Below are 17,003 nucleotides of genomic sequence, written 5' to 3'. Positions count from 1 at the left end.
GAGATCAAGACAGGTGCCCCCCAATATGCTTCTTTTTGTTCTGTCTTCTATATATCTTACCTAGTATTATCCTTTGTTTATAATGCATTTAAAAATACATGTAAACTAAATCTTTCTACAAAAATTTTTAATGTTCATTCTTTTTTTATATTAAATATAATTTATTGTCAAATTGGTTTCCATACAACACCCAGTGCTCATTCCAACAGGTGCCCTCCTCGATGCCCATCCCACACTTTCCCCTCTCCCCCACCACCCACAACCCTCAGTTTGTTCTCAGTATTTAAGAGTCTCTTATGGTTTGGCTCCCTCCCTCTCTGTAACTTTTTCCCCCTTCCCCTCCCCCATGGTCTTCTGTTAAGTTTCTCAGGATCCACATATGAGTGAAAACATATGGTATCTTTCTCTGCCTGACGTATTTCACTTAGCATAATATTCTCCAGTTCCATCCACGTTGCTGCAAATGGCCAGATTTCATTCTTTCTCATTGACAAGTAGTATTCCATTGTGTATATAAACCACATTTTCTTTATCCATTCGTCAGTTGATGGACATTTAGGCTCTTTCCATAATTTGGCTATTGTTCAAAGTGCTGCTACAAACATTGGGGTACAAGTGCCCCTATGCATCACCACTCCTGTATCCCTTGGGTAAATTCCTAGCAGTGCTATTGCTGGGTCATAGGGTAGATCTGTTTTTAATTTTTTGAGGAACCTCCACACTGTTTTCCAGAGTGGCTGCACCAGTTTGCATTCCCAACAACAGTGCAAGAGGGTTCCCATTTCTCCACATCCTCGCCAGCATCTAGAGTCACCTGATTTGTTCATTTTAGCCACTCTGACTGGTGTGAGGTGTTATCTGAGTGTGCTTTTGATTTGTATTTCCCTGATGAGGAGCGACGTTGAGCATCCTTTCATGTGCCTGTTGGCCATCTGGATGTCTTCTTTAGAAAAGTGTCTATTCATGTCTTCTGCCCATTTCTTCCCTGGATTATTTGTTTTTCGGTGTGGTTATTCATTTTTGAGAGACAGAGACAGAGCACAGGTGGGTGTGGGGCAGAGAGAGAGGGAGACAGAGAACCCGAAGCAGGCTCCAGGCTCTGACCCCGAAGTGGGGTTCACGAACCGTGAGGTCATGACCTGAGCCGAAGTTGGAAGCTTAACTGACTGAGCCTCCCAGGCACCCTTGTTTCCCCCCGTTTTTGACGATTGCACATTAATTTGAGCAATGTTCTACATGTCTTTTTGTGCCGATGTGCACCGAGTCCATTTGTTATGTATCTAGGAATGACATTTCCACATCATCGGGGTTATACTGTTCAACCATAACAAATAACGCTACCTTTCAAAGAGGTTCTAACTATATTCCCAACAGCGGACCGGAGTTTCCAAGCATCCTTTCTACATCTTTACCGACACGGTGTCACAGTTTTCCATTTTACTCGTTGTGGGAATATGAGGTGGTATCTTAGGATCTTCATCTCCATTTGTCTCATCACTAATGGGGCTGAGCACACGTTCACGTTTATGGACCATTTGCATATATCTTTTTTTTTTTTTTTTGAAGTGCCTGTTCAAATCCTTTGCCCTGTTTTCTGTAAGATTATTTGTCTTTTTCTTACTGCTTTATAGGAGTTCTTCACATATTCTAGATATGAGCCCTTGGTACTGATATGCATAGGATCTTCCTCCAGTCCCTGGTTTGCCTTTTGCTTTCCTAATGGTATCTGTGAGGACCAGAAGTTTTTAATACAAACACAGTCGACATTTGTCATTCTTTCCCCTATGGTTAGTGCTTTTCACACCCTGTTTAAGACATTTTCGCCCACCCAAAGATCATAAATATATTTTCTAGAAGCTTTACTGATTTATATTTCACTTGTAAATCTACAGTGGATCTGGAATTGATCATTTATATGTAAGAATTGAGATTTGTATTTCCTGCATAGATATTCAATGGATTAACACCTTTTATTTAAAAGAGTCTTTCTATGGGACGCCTGGGTGGCTCGGTTGGTTAAGTGTCTGACTTCACCTCAGGTCATGATCTTGTGGTTCACGGGTTCAAGCCCCGCATCGGGTTCTGTGCTGACAGCTCAGAGCCTGGAGCCTGCTTTGGATTCTGTGGCTCCCTCTCTCTCCGCCCCTACCTCCCCTCTCTCTCAAAAATAGATAAACATTAAGAAAAAAATTTAAAAGTGTCCTGTCACTTTTGCCATAAATACATAGAACTTCTGTTAAACCTCCTGTTTCAGTGCATTTGTCTATTTGTCTACCCTTGGGTCTCTATCACACTGTCCTATTTACTGCAGCTTTATAATAAGGCTTCACATCTAAGAGCATAAACTACTCTCATCTTGCGACTCCATACAATTTCGGAATCAGTTTATCAGTTTACACATGGGTATACGCACACCCGGTTTTAATTAGCATTGTCGTGGTTCCAGAAAGTGTGCTTTTGGTGCAGAGGCAGAAAAAAAAAAAAAAATCCACCCATGAAATGAGTAGAGGGCGCTGGAAACAGGTGGAAAGACCGTTATGGTTAAGAAAGAAGAGGAGCGATATGAATGGACTTCTCCACGTGCTGCCGATGGTGCTTCACAACGCTATGGATGGCTGCTGTCACTTTCGTCCTGCCGGGGACAATGAGGTAAGCATCTTGCATAAGCCAGCAAGTGAAAGACCTGGGATTTGAATCCAAGCACGCCCAGCTCTTACGTCGAAGTCTGTGACGTTTCTATCACACTGGTCCGTCAACAGAGGAAGGGGAAAAGTGGTTTAGAGTTCCCTGAAGCTCGACGCCTAACTCAGTGGCTCTGTGCTGAACGCGGTTTTCTCTCCCCAGGTACATGTGCCGATGTCTGAGGATAGTTGTCGTCGGCACAGCTGGGGTGCTACTGACGTCTAGTGGGTAGAGGCCAGAGAGCCTGCTAAATAGGCTACCTTGCAAAGGAATAGTCCCTCCCTGTCTAAAAAAATAAAAAAATACCCATCCAGTCCAAAATGCCCATAGAGTCGAGGGTGCTGTACCCTACGCCACTTTGTCCTCATTGAACTCAGTCCTGTCATCATCCTCTGGGGCAAGTGTGGGTTCTAATCTGGAACGGTACAGAGTTTCACTTCAGTGAGTGTCTAAGTTAGCATTCTGTACTGTGGACATGCCCTCACCTCTGGAATCTAGCTCCCCAAAGGCTAGATCATTCTTCTTAAAGATGATTTCATGATGATATGATGGTTAACTTTATGTCAGCTTGGCTGGGCCAGGGTACCAAGATATTTGGCCAAAAATTATTCCAGATGTTTTTGTAAAGCTATTTTTCCGATGAGACCAATATTTAAATCAATAGGGCCTGAGTAAAGCAGATTATCTTCCACGATGTAGGGGGGCATCATCCACGCAGTTGAAAGCCTTAAGAGGAGAGAGATTGACCTCCCTCAAGAAACAGGGAACTCTGCTAGCAGATTGCCTTGGACTGGAACTATAACTTCAACTCTTCCCTGGGTCTCTAGCCTGTTGGCTTACTTCCAGATTTTGCCAGCCTCCACAATCTCATGAATCAATTCTTTAAAATTTCTCTCTGCCCATCCCTTTCTCTCTTTCACACACATACACACCCTCCATTAGTTGTGTTACTCTGGTGTTACAATCAGAATGTTTGTACCTCCCCCAAATTCGTATGATGGAATCCTAACACCCAATGTGCTGGCATTAAGAGGTAGGGGCCCGGGGCGCCGGGGTGGCCCAGTCAGTTAAGTATCAGACTTTGGCTCAGGTCATGATCTCACAGCTTGTGGGTTCGAACCCTGCATTGGGCTCTGTGCTGACAGCTCAGAGCCTGGAGCCTGCTTCGGATTCTGTGTCTCCCTCTCTGTCTGCCCTTCCCCTGCTCATGCTCTGTCTCTCCTTCTAAAATAAATAAACATTAAAAATTAAAAAAAAAAGAGGTGGGGCCTTTGGGAGGTGCTTAAGTCATGAGTGTAGAACCCTCATGAGTGGGATTAGTGCCTCATTGAAGAGGGTCCAGAGAGGGACGCCTGGCTGGCTCAGCTGGTTAAGAGTCTGACTCTTGGTTTTGGCTCACGTCATGGTCTCATGGTTGGTACGTTCCCCGCACCGGGCTCTGCGCTGACAGTGGGGAGTCTGCTTGGAATTCTCTCTCTCTTTTCCTCTCTCTTTGCCCCTCCCCTGCTCGCTTTTTCTGTCTCTCTTGAAATGAATGAACTTAAAAACAATGTTTTAAAAAGAGGCTCAAGAGAAGTCGCTAGCCCCTTGCACTGTGTAGGATACAATCGAAAGTCTACAAAGTCCCCGGAAGGGGGCCCTTACACCACGCTGGCACTCTGATCTTGAACTTCCGTGGTCCAGAACTATGAGAAATAAATTTGTGTTGTTTCCATCACACTGTTGTGGCACTTTGTTATGGCAGGAACTGAGATACCCGGAGCCCCCTGACTAATAAGGTACAGTATAGGTGTTATGAATACTATCTTAATGACTTACTAGCTATGTATCTTTACGCTAGTCCCTTAAATCCCTATGTTCAGAAAGTGGAGAATCTACTGAGGAGAGGCTGCCACTGTAGATTGTTCTTAAATATGTCTTCCCCTTCCAATTGATTCAATAAATATGCATTGAGCACCTGCCACGTCCCAGGTCCTGTGTCACACGTGAGTAGAAAAGGAGATACGAGACCTAGCACCCCTGCCCTCAAGTCTCTGACACCCTAGTGGGAGGGACATATCAGAAACACGTAATCATCCCACAGAATCATTCGTGCAGTCCCAGCACTATTCCTTAAGGCCAAAGAAGCCCAGAGAGGGTCACCGTAAGCCGCCCAGTGATTGTGTTATTTCCCAGAAAATCGTAGAACCCCAGCTGCACCTTGAGAGAGGAACAGAGAGTGGACAGGAAAGGCAGGAGAAAGGAGGAGGGCACACTAGGCTTCAGGGGCGGATGAGCAAAGGAGTGGGCTGGATGCTGCGAATCCCACGACGACAGGCTGTTTGACGCCCAGAATCAACGTCTGTCAACTGGAGCCTTCCCTGAGTGAGTCTCCTGAAAACACCTTTGCCTCAATTTCCTTGTGCCCAACTCACAGGGCTGTTGGGAGCAGATAAAGCTAGCGGGTGTCAAAATAATGTGTAAAGTGCAGAGCAAAATAAAAATGAAGCTGTTGACTTTTCGATGCAGTTAGTGACAACAGAGAAGCACGCTTGAGCATTAGTGAGTGGAGCGAGGTCACGCCATTGGTGATTTAAGGGCTGAATTATCTTGGGGGAAATTAACATTTCAGAGCCTTGTCTGCGAAGTAGTGACCACCTTCACAAGGAAAAATACCTATGTGTGTTCTTTCTAAACTATTAGGCATTATAAGAATATTTGGTAACTTCGTCATCTCTGTCTCTGTTCCCTTTTTTTTCACAGGCCCTAAAATGTTTCAAAGATAAATTAGAGCCACCCTCACATTGGTTATAGAGTCTGACTAATGTGTATTTGGCTTCAGTGTTTCAATCCTATGTATATTCATGAAAATAAGAGAGGAGAAAATTAGTTCCTGCCCAATAGATTCTAATGAGGATTTTGATAAGCAGAACAATCATTTAATTGGTACATTTCTATTTCTACCACTGTCAGGCTGGGACAAGAGGCTCCTTATGCAAATCAAGAGGAATGGGAAAGTGGAGGCTGATTTATGGATTACTAGTGATAAGTCCACATATTTTCCTGACCTTGGGAACTCAGCTCAAAGAGCAAGGTCAAAGACACCAGCTCCAAAATGAGACTCCATGGAAGAGGTTGGGGGCAGGTTGACTTCAGGATATTTTAACTGCTTACTACTGCTCTATATGAATATAATAGAATATGCTATTATACATTTCCAAGGAATGAATTATGTACTCCACCCAGATTCAAATGTTGTAGCCCTAATCTTCAGTGTAACTATATTTGGCGATAGGGCTTTCAGGAAATAATTAAAGTTACATTAAGTCAAGGGAGTGGAGTCCTGATCGGATAGGGTTGGCGGTCTTATAAGAAGAGGATATTTCTCTCTCTATCACTTTCTCTTTTTTTAAGTTTATTTATTTTTGAGAGAGAGAAAGAGAGAGAGAGAGAGCTTGCAAGAGCCTGAATACGTCATTTCATTGCTTTTTCAGCCATCATGGTTTCTGGTAAGAAATAAACTGTTTACCTTATGCAGGATTCCCTGTATGTCACGACATGTTTCTGTCTTGATGCTTTCGGGGTTCTCTCGTTGTCTTTGTCTCTTGACAGTTTGACTATGATGCGTCCACCTGTGGATCTCTGAACTTCTCTACTTGGGTTTGAGTTTCTTGGGTGTAGAGGTTAGTATTTTTCATCAAACTTGGGAAGTTTTCAGCCATTATTTCTTCAAATAACCTTTCTCCCCTTTCTGCTCTCTTCTCTTTTTGTGACTCCCATTTTGCAGTATCCACATGCTAATATGATGCTGTCCCACGGACATCCTAGGTTCATTTCCTTATTGATTTTTTTTTCCTTCTGTTTCTTGAAATTTTTTTTAATGTTTTTATTTATTTTTGAGACAGAGAGAGACAAAGCATGGGTACGGGAGGGGCAGAGAGAGAGGGAGACACAGACTTCGACCGAAGCAGGCTCCAGGCTCTGAGCTGTCAGCCCAGAGCCCCACGCGGGGCTCGAACTCACGGACCGCGAGATCATGACCTGAGCTGAAGTCGGACGCCCAACCGATTGAGCCACCCAGGCGCCCCTTTTCCTTCTGTCTCTTACACTGGATAATCTCAATTGACCAATCTTCAAATTCACTAATTTTTCCCTTTGCCAGCTCAAATATTCTGATAAATTTTTCATTTCAGTTATTGTATTTTTCAACTCTATAATTTCTGTTGGGTTCTTTTTTTTTAATGTTTATTTATTTTGAGAGAGACAGCATGCACATGCAAGAGAGGGGAAGGGGCAGAGTGAGGGAGACAGAGAATCCCAAGAAGTTTCCTTGCTGTTAGTGTCAAACCCCATATGGGGCTCGGTTTCACAAACCGCAAGATCATGATCTGAGCCGAAATCAAGAGTCGGATGCTTTACCCAGGCACCCCTTTTTATGACTCTGTCTCTCTATTGATCCTCTCCATCAGGTGAGGCATTGTTGTTTTCATACTTTCCTTCATACTTTAGACATGGTTTTCTGTAGTTCTTAAAACATCTATAAAATAAATGATTTTAAATCTTTGTCCAGTAAGTTCAACATTCGGCTCCCTTGAGGCCTATTTCTATTGGTTGTCCTTCTTTTCCCCCTGAGCATGGGGCATACTTTATTCCTGGCATTTGTCTTAATTTTTTTTGTTAAAAACTGGGTATTTAAATTAATATAGCATGGTAACTCTGGTAACAAAATCCTCTCCCCTCATTATTATTATTGCTGTTTGTAGTTATTATTTTGGCTATTGCTGTTTGTGTAGTAAATTTCCTGGATTAATTCTGTAAAGTCCTACTCTTTGTTGTATGCAGTAACTGAAATCTCTACTTGATTGTGAGTCTTTTTTTTAAAAAAAATTTTTAATGGTTATTTATTTTTGAGAGAGAGAGAGAGAGTGAGCGGGCAAAGGGCAGAGAGAGATGGAGACACCGAATCCGAAGCAGGCTCCAGGCTCTGAGCTGTCACCAAAGAGCCTGACACAGGGCTCGAACTCACGAACCACGAGATCATGACCTGAGCTGAGGTCGGTGGCTTAACTGACTGAGCCACCCAAGCACCTCTACTTGATTGTGAGTCTTAATGTTTAGTGACCCTAACAAGACACCATAGTGGGCTTTACAGAGACCCTGGAGATACTCTTTGGCATTTATGCAAGTAGGCGTGGTCTGCATTCCTACCTAGTAGTCTGGAACGTATGCTACCCCAACACTTGTAGGCAATCCATTGTGGATATCATCTTACTTCCCATGCCAACCCAACTCATTATTGGAATATATAATCAAAATTCAATGGTATTGTTTTCATTTCAATCTACTCTGGACGCTAGCAATCATACAGTCTCACATTTGTGAATTAGTAAAAAGCCATTGGATTTGCTGGCCCTTCAGTGCTTCCAAAGTGGTGTCACAGTCATGATGTTATCTTCTTCTCAAATAACATGGAACTGGCATCAACGTCCTCATTTCATACTGGGAAATTTAGTTTCTAAGATGTTCAGCGGTTCGCTCAGCAAGACAGACAGTTAATGGCAGATACATGATCTGCGTCTGGTCCCTTAATCTTTCCGCTGCCATATGAAGCAGAAGTCGTTAGCCATGTCACATGGAGCCCCACTGCCACAGGAAGCCAATCCAAACTGATTCCGCATGAGATGATTGTTAGAGAGTGAGACACTTGCCCACAGAGCCAACAGGAAACCTTGCCAGATCCTTTGAGGGCTCTTCAACGTCCCTGTTTGAAAAAGGAAACCCTACTTCCTCACTCAACACTCATGTCACAGTTTTGGTGAAAGCCTTGTCACAACTGGCAAAATTCTTTTTCAGCGGAATGCTGTTTTGTGCATATTCAGGAATGCAAATTAGAACGGTGCCCTTAACTGGAAAGAAGTTAATAACCTGTCATAGCTCCCTCTTGCACTCCCACGCTCCTGTGTCGTCATTAAGCAATGGCGAGAGAGCACGGTTTCTCACGGATACCAGTTTTGTCTTTTGCCATCCGTGTCCTCATAGCACGATGGTTTATGTTTCTGATAAAAGGATGCCTTCTTTGTGGGTTTTTATTCTTCCCCTGAAGTTTAAAAGAGCAGAAAACAAACTCATACTCTCTAAATGATAGGGTCCTAGCATCGGGAATCAAACTCAAAAAATCTTCTCATTTTATTAGCGGAGGAAACTGAGTCCCAGAGAAGCAAAGCAATTTTCCCAAGGTCACATAGCCCAAACAGAATTCTTTAGCCGTTGTTTGCTTTTCTTTCCTGCAATGCACACTGTAATCTCTCATTCGATTGTTTTGTGTTTGTGCCGTATCACCATTAGATTTAATAATTAAGAAATAATATATCAAGGATTGATGGCAGATGTTTTAATGGGTAAGCTTTTCAGAATGTTGAGCTGTACAGGCTTACAATTAGGTAGAGGAAACCCACAAAAGTTAACAAGTAAAATGCCTATGCATAAAAACAGGACCATGCGTATTGTTCCTTTGGAGAATATATCTGTATGGTTAGTGGATGGAATATCTGATGGCTTTCCATTTGTTGAATGCATATTGTAAATATTTACACATTATGTAAATTCAGAGTGGCAAATGTTCGGGGACATAACATGAGTGAGACATAGTCCCTGACTGCCTAAACCCTGAAATTTAAGAGGCAACCAGCATATAAGAAACTATGCTAATGACTTAATGTCGTTCCGTCCCTGAGGACTTCTGCTTTGAGTAGGATGGGAGCACGGAAGGTTTTGAGCAGAGACTCTGGCGGCCGTACTGGAGAAAAGACACGAGAGGATGGAGAAGAGGCGGAGAGATGGGGGAGAAACCCAGGGGACAAGTGATGCAGCTCTCACAAGAAAATTTGTCGTGGACAAAGAAGTAAGATGGCGTGTTTCTGAAGGTAGAAATCAAGGATTTGCCGATAGACTGAATGTGCTTTTTGAAAAAAAAAGAGAATCCTATGTGAAATAGAGAAAGACAGATACCACAATTTCACTCATATGCTGAATGTAAGAAACAAAACAAGTGAACAAAGAAAGAAAAAAACCTTAAAACAGACTTAAATACAGAGAAGAAACTGGTGGTTGCAGACGGGAGGTGGGTAGGAGGATGAATGAAATAGATAAGTGGGTCAACAGTACACTTATCTTGAAGAGCTCTGAGAAATGTACAGAATTGTTGAATCTTTATATTGTACACTTGAAATAAATATAACCCTGTATGTTAATTATACTTCAATTAAAAAAAAGAGAGACAGAAAGAAAAAAGGAAGAAAGAAAGAAAGAAAGAACGGAAGAAAGAAAGAAAGAAAGAAAGCGTTAAGGTCAAAAGCAAGGAGTTTGGACCAACCAGTGGGAGAACAGAGTTACCTTTTCACAAGACAAGGAAGACTGTTGTGTGGGGGATAGGTTTTAAAGGAGAAATCAGGAGTTTGGAGTAAGTGGAAAGTTGAGAGAGGTTTAGCTGCAGATAACCACTTGACATCTGGCCATGTGAAGGCATGTAAAGCCTTGACGTTGGCTGGGATCATGGTGGGGGTGAAGGGTTGTGAAGACTAAGTTCTGGAACTCTTCGAAGGTCAGGGTTGGGGGAGGGGAAGGAGAGCCAGCGAAGAAGACCCAGAAGGAGCCTCTAACAATTCAAGAAAAGAGGAAAGAGAGAAGGGTATTTCCAAAGTCAAATAGAGGGAAGCAAAGAAGGGTGATGGCTAGAGACATATGTAGGTCAAGAAAAAGGTGAAAAAAAATTTTTTTGTCACGACTGACAGTATTAAGGCATATTTCTGTGATGATGGGATGATCTAATAGAACAAGAATATTGATGATGCAGAGACGGAAGGGGGGAAATTGCTGGACATACATCCTAGAGTTGGTGACAGTGGCTGGTAGCTAGTTTGCAAGTTGATGGCTGATTTAGGACAGAAGCTTGGACGATGCATTTATAGAAACTGAAGGGAAGGCAGAGTCTGTATGGGTAAGAATGCAGTCAGGTTGCAGAGGTCAGTGGGAGGTAAGAAATTCTCTTCTGCTTTTTATTTTCTCAGGAACGGGAAGTGAGGCCACCAGATAAGAGTGACCCTGGGAAACTTGCAGATCAGAGGATAGAGAAGGTGTGAAATAGTCATGAAGGTGACTGGGAATGAAACTCCACAGGGAGATGTAGCAGAATTGCTTTTAGGATTAGGAGTCCACTCGAGGAGAGTGACCGTGGAATTTTAAAAGCGATTTTTGTCTCTGCACATTTATGTGGTTTTTTTCCAGCCCTGCTCAGCTTAGCTGGATCAGGAACTAAGCAGGTGGAGAGACATTTAACCAAGATGGTACTTTTCCAGGTGAGTTTGACAAAGGATCAAGGAGGAAGATGAATTGAGAGGAAGTGATTTGCATGACGGACCATGCAACCTAAGCTAGAACAGAAGGAAGTGAAGACGGGAGGCGTGGGAATAAAAGACCAAGAAACAATAGTCACATGATGGATTGGGGATTGTCCCGAAGTCAAACAGTATCCCCTCCTTTCCTCTCCAAATAAAAAACATTGAAAATAAATTATAGGCTGATCTTAAAAGATGTATGATTAACTATCATGATTAAAACAATGAAGAGCTAACGTAATTGGTTTAGCAATGTTAAGCAATAAACCAAGATTAATCTGTATCCTGCTTCTTATTATTTAATTTGCAACAGGGCAATCTGATGTAGCTGAAATTGTGAGCAAGTTGCACCGTGCAAGTTATGGCCCCTTCAGTAAATACACGTTATGAGCATTTGTTGAACTACAGCATTTGGCTTTGAAAATAATTAAATAAGAACAATACACAAATTTAAAAGTAATTCCATTCAATTCGTGGGACATGATCGTATCGCTAAAAACTAATTTGTCCAAATGGCATGGAACTTTACCTTTTGTTAACAGGAAATAGAAAATATTAAACATTTTGTGAGATGCAATAAAATGAGATTGCAATTATCATTATTTTTTATATTATGATTTGTTTGAATATGTTTTAACTATGTAATTAACTAATGCACACCCAATTTAAAAAAAGTCACATAAAATCTTTATTTGGTGGTTTCATCCAATATAACCTGAAAACCTTTATAGTCCCAGAATGTATCTCCGTTATATTTGAAAGAATTAGCATCACACATCTATCTTGTTTTCAAGTATTTTTTTTTCTTTCCAGCTGATGACATACCTTTAGGAGTCTAAGAATAGCTGGAAACAATCGCTTATACCTAAATATATGAAAAATGCCATTTCCATGGTTCCATGTTTCTCAAACATGCCACCTGCTTTCTTTGACTTGCTCTCCTAAGACTCTTTACGAAAACAATGAATTTTTGTCACAATAATCCAGGGATGGAAGAAATAAAGTTTCGGTCATCAAAGAAAAGTCGCCATGAATCCTACTACCAAAACTCTTTTCCTGCTTTCAGAATATGTCAAAAAGTCTCAATCACCCAATTCCTAAAGCCATGCTTTGCTTTTTGCAGAAAAGATCGAAGAACTTCCTGATGAGGACGAGATTTTGGTGGAATAATGGATCTTCAAAGGAGTCTTTCATGAAGGTGATATTTCACACTTGCTTTATTTGGTGCCCCAAAGATATTTATATCTGGAGCAACTTTCCAATGATTGGATTCTGGATGGCTGAGGGCTACCCTTTCTGTAGCTAGAGTGGAAGGAAGGCCATCACGAAGAGAAAGGCGGAAAAGGAGAGGTTCCATGACGCTCTAAAGCGCACATACAGATGATAATTAAGTCTTGGGAGTCAATTTACAACTTAGTGAGCACTTGAATATTTCTCGGAAGACTTCGGTGGTGGGGGGGAGCATTTGAAAAGCAATGCTTCCAATAATCTTTAAGGTCTTGTTTCAAGTAGAATTTCTAAGATCACCTGTTTAACCAATACCTTGTAGATAAGGGAAAAGGATCAAGTAAAGATAAAAACCTTGAGTTATTTTCCATACCTTGTGTTCCTCTGGTATTTTGCTCTATCTCATTTAGGATACTTACCAGCGTTATCATGGATATGGATTCAAACCCTAGCCCTGTCACTTACCAGTTGTTATTACTCTTGGCAACTTAATTAACTCCCTAGAATCTCAGTTTTCCTATCTGTAAAACAGGGATAATGGCGTCTACTTAATTATAATTGTTTTAAGCATGAAATGAGATAATATATGTAAAATGCCTGGCACATAAAATGTATCTAAGAAATGTTGGTTTTCACCCCCTTCCATGTTCATTCCTTTTCTTGTAGTCTGATTACGAGTGAAGCTCTTTCTATTCCTACAAGAAAATTATTGCCTTTAAACTCCGTAGGTTATTTATCTTTGTATAATCCTTTAGTGCTTTGGTCAGTACCTAGCACATGGTAAGTGCTCAATAAATGTAGTTGTAGCAATGGAAAAATGGAATCTTTTTCTGAAATTCGGATACTCTGGGGATGAGGTGTGAGGAAACTCGGATGACTCAACAGTTGTTATCAGTTATTTCTTAGCGTAAATAGGTTGATAAGTTTGCTAAACTTTAAGTCAGGGGCGCCTGAGTGGCTCAGCTGGTTAAGTGTCTGACTTTAGCTCATGTCATGATCTCAGAGTTTGTGGGTTTGAGCCCCGCGTCGGGCTCTGTGCTGACAGCTCAGAGCCTGGAGCCTGCTTTGGATTCTGTGTCTCCCTCTCTCTCTGGCCCTCCCTCCTTCGCCCTCTGTCTCTCTCTGTCTCCCCAAAATAAATAAACATTAAAAAATTTATTTAAACTTCAGGGAAAATTGCCGAGAGATCTGATGTAGAGCAGTGCAAGTCTTGGTGAGGTACTGAAAAGAATCTTCCCGGTCTCTCGTGCTATCAATCATTCGATAAACACCGATTAAATTCCTCTTCTGCACCTTTGTGTATGGGAGTGTAAAAATAAATAAAATAAGATCGCTGCTCCCAGCTACCTCACAGTGGAAGAGGGAAGACAGAATACGCAGTAGAGAGTGGACCGTGCCAATATTGGACATGGTAATGTTATTAACTCCTAAAAGGCTTAACATGCAGGGATCAATCTTCTAAATGCTATACGCAAATTAACTCACTTAATACAGCTACCTCTTCCGGTAGGTACTATTAACGTTTCAATTTTACACATATGGAAAATGGGGAAAAGTGAAGTAACTGGCTAGAAATCGCACTTAGTAACTGACCAGAGCTGGGGATCGAATCTCAGCACGTTGGATCCAGAGCTTCTACTCCCCCAAAGGGGAGAGTTCTGTGGACCAGAAGGTCAGAGAGGGCTTTGTGGATGAGAGGCAGCTCAGCTAGCAAAATAGTATAGCTTGGTGATTAAAAGCCGTGCCTCTGGATTGCACAGCCTAAATTTGAATCCCCCCTGTGCTCTTTATTAGCTATGTTTGGGGGCACGTTGTTCGATCTTTCTACGTCTCCGGTTCCTCAGCTCGAAAATGGAACGAATGACACATACCTTGCAGAGATTTATAAAGGTAAATTCAATGAAGTGGGTGCAGTTACTGGCAGAAAGGATCAATTACAGCTAAAGATGGATCTGTAAGAACAGGTATAGACCAGATTGCATATTCCAGGAAGAAGGAAAATCATGACCAAGCCATGGATACGGACAGAAAAAGGCTGGGTGCTCTGGGGAGCAAGGCAAAGGAAGGTTCTTACTGAGTTCCCAGAATGTCCCCAAGGTGACGGGGAGGATGAGGTGACACTAGGAAACGATTACCTGTTCCATAGGTGCCTTGTTGTCCTAGCAGTGACTTTCCGGTCTGAAACTTAAGCATCTCATTCTTGAAATGGGGATACTATTGAGCTAATAGGATATAAGGGATATCCATGATTGAATAAGGGAAAGGGTCTAGCATACCTTATATGTTCAAATTATCTTGGTCGAATCTAAGTCCGGTCATGGCCAAAGTGGAGGATCTAGGATTGAGTGAGCACATCATTTTCCAGACTCGTATTTTCTGCTCGGATGTTACACAGGGGGCTCAGTCAGGGTCAGGGTCACTGGTTGGCAGTATTGGAAGCTGAATCAGTGCTGCTTCAAGACTGGGGAATCGCACGGTGGCTTCCTGTCCTGCTCTCTGTGCTGGCGGAGTGATAGACCTGGCCAGCTGGTTTCCATGTCACTATTCCCGGAGGCACGAAATATGAATTGAGAGATGCTTTGCAAAGGGTGAAGGGCAGGCTTCTTCAGAAACTGGCACACAGCACATTAGAAAGGAGCATTATTGCCCTTCTTGACCTGCCGATCAATGCCAAAGGGTGGGAGAGTCTGCAGCACATCCGTTTCCTGTTTCCTGCTTTCTCATGATACAGAAGGCACAGTGGAGCCTAATGCAACGCACTTGATTCACTTAAAGGCATTTTAATTCAATCCACATACACCGAGCTGTTAAAATATGCCGTGTGTTAGGCCGGGTTCATGGATAAGAAAGGTAATGCTGTTTTCAGTCTTTCCAGGAAACAAAAAATCACACGATTACCGTACAGTGTAAAAGTGCCATGCAAGGAATAAATTCTGGGCATAGGAAACATACAGCAGGAAGAGCTAATTGAGCTTGAGGGTAGGGTTTGGGGAAGGTATCATCCTTGATTGTTGAGTAAGAGTTCAGAGGAAGGGGCAGACATGCCAACACTAGGATGTGTGTTTAGAAGTAATGACCCAGGAGGGCACTGAGCATTTGAGACCATTTCAGGTAGTTTAGTGAGGCTGTTGATTTGGATCTTTAAGGACAGAAAGGCAGGAAAAGAGGTTGAGAGTATGGGAATTGAGTATACAGGATTTCTGCTTCTCAGTATGAGATATAATCTTATTGGCTCATTTTTAATAGTAAGGGCTTAAAAAAGAACATAGACAGACCTTCAGCTGTGTGGTCTTGGATGCATCCTATGGCCTCAGTGGAATCATCTATAAAATAGTCTAGTTGGTAACTACTCACTCACTTGAAGTTTATATATAATGTATGTAGAGTGCCTAATACAGTGCCTGACAAATTAGTGGTCAAGAAATATTCATTTCCTTCTTTATATCGACTCCACTCTTGAAATGACACTGAGAAAATTCAATCAGGACATCAGAAAACAAATTAGAGGGGCGCCTGGGTGGCTCGTCGGTTGAGCGTCCGACTTCAGCTCAGGTCATGATCTCACGGTCCGTGAGTTCGAGCCCCGCATCAGGCTCTGTGCTGACAGCTCAGAGCCTGGAGCCTGTTTCAGATTCTGTGTCTCCCTCTCTCTCTGCTCCTCCCCTGTTCATGCTCTGTCTCTCTCTGTCTCAAAAATAAATAAACGTTAAAAAAAAAAAAAAAAAGAAAACAAATTAGAAATAACCCAGAGAAAGAATATTTAGATGGTCAGAGTGAGCTTTAGACTTAGCATGCTGCCCTTATTCTGTTAAAGAAAAAACAAACATGGATATGATAAATCTATATATTATTTGACGGCTTTCATATGGAAGGGAGAATGAATTTATTCAGAAGAGCTTTGGAAGATCACTGACCTCTCTTCTCCTTTTAGCTACTTAATCCCTGCTTGTGTTTCCTATCTTGGGTCAAATGTCATTTCTTGACAGTAAGACTTTCTTTTACTATCTTTTAAAAATGTTTGAAAGAGGGGCACCTGGGTGGCTCAGTCGGTTAAGCCTCCGACTTCAGCTCAGGTCACGATCTCACGGTCCGTGAGTTCGAGCCCCGAGTCAGGCTCTGGACTGATGGCTCAGAGCCTGGAGCCTGCTTCCGATTCTGTGTCTCCCTCTCTCTCTGCCCCTCCCCCATTCATGCTCTGTCTCTCGCTGTCTCAAAAATAAATAAATGTTAAAAAAAAAAATTAAAAAAAATGTTTGAAAGATTTTATTTTTAAGTAATCTCTACACCCAGTGTGGGGCTTGGACTCACAACCTTGAGATCAAGAGTTGCATGCTCTATGGACTGAGCCAGCCAGGCACCCTTTTAACTGTTATATTTTTAAAGAGCATTCTTACAGCTGATTATTATCTTTGTCTGAGTACGTGACCAGCGTTCATGGTCCCACTCAATTGGAAGCTCCATTAAAGCTGAAGTCGTGCTTATTTTAGAAGTCATTATTTGTTTAGTCTTTCTCATAAGACCACCTACACGAAAGCCTCTTAAATTTTTGTTGAATACAATCGTTCCCCTCAAGCCTTACTGTGCTACGAGTGGGTCTTCACTGGAAACATCGATACTACTCAGGTGTTGCACCCTCAGGATAGATAAAGAGAAGACAACCCCAAGCCAGACATTAGTTATTCTGAGCAGCAGAAACCAAATAATTTACCCAGAATAATTGAC

The sequence above is a fragment of the Panthera onca genome, chromosome F2 (assembly GCF_046562875.1).
Source record: "Panthera onca isolate mPanOnc1 chromosome F2, mPanOnc1 haplotype 2, whole genome shotgun sequence".
Classification (NCBI taxonomy): Eukaryota; Metazoa; Chordata; class Mammalia; order Carnivora; family Felidae; genus Panthera; species Panthera onca.
The sequence above is the reverse complement of the archived record's forward strand: the minus strand, read 5'-3'. Positions refer to the sequence as shown.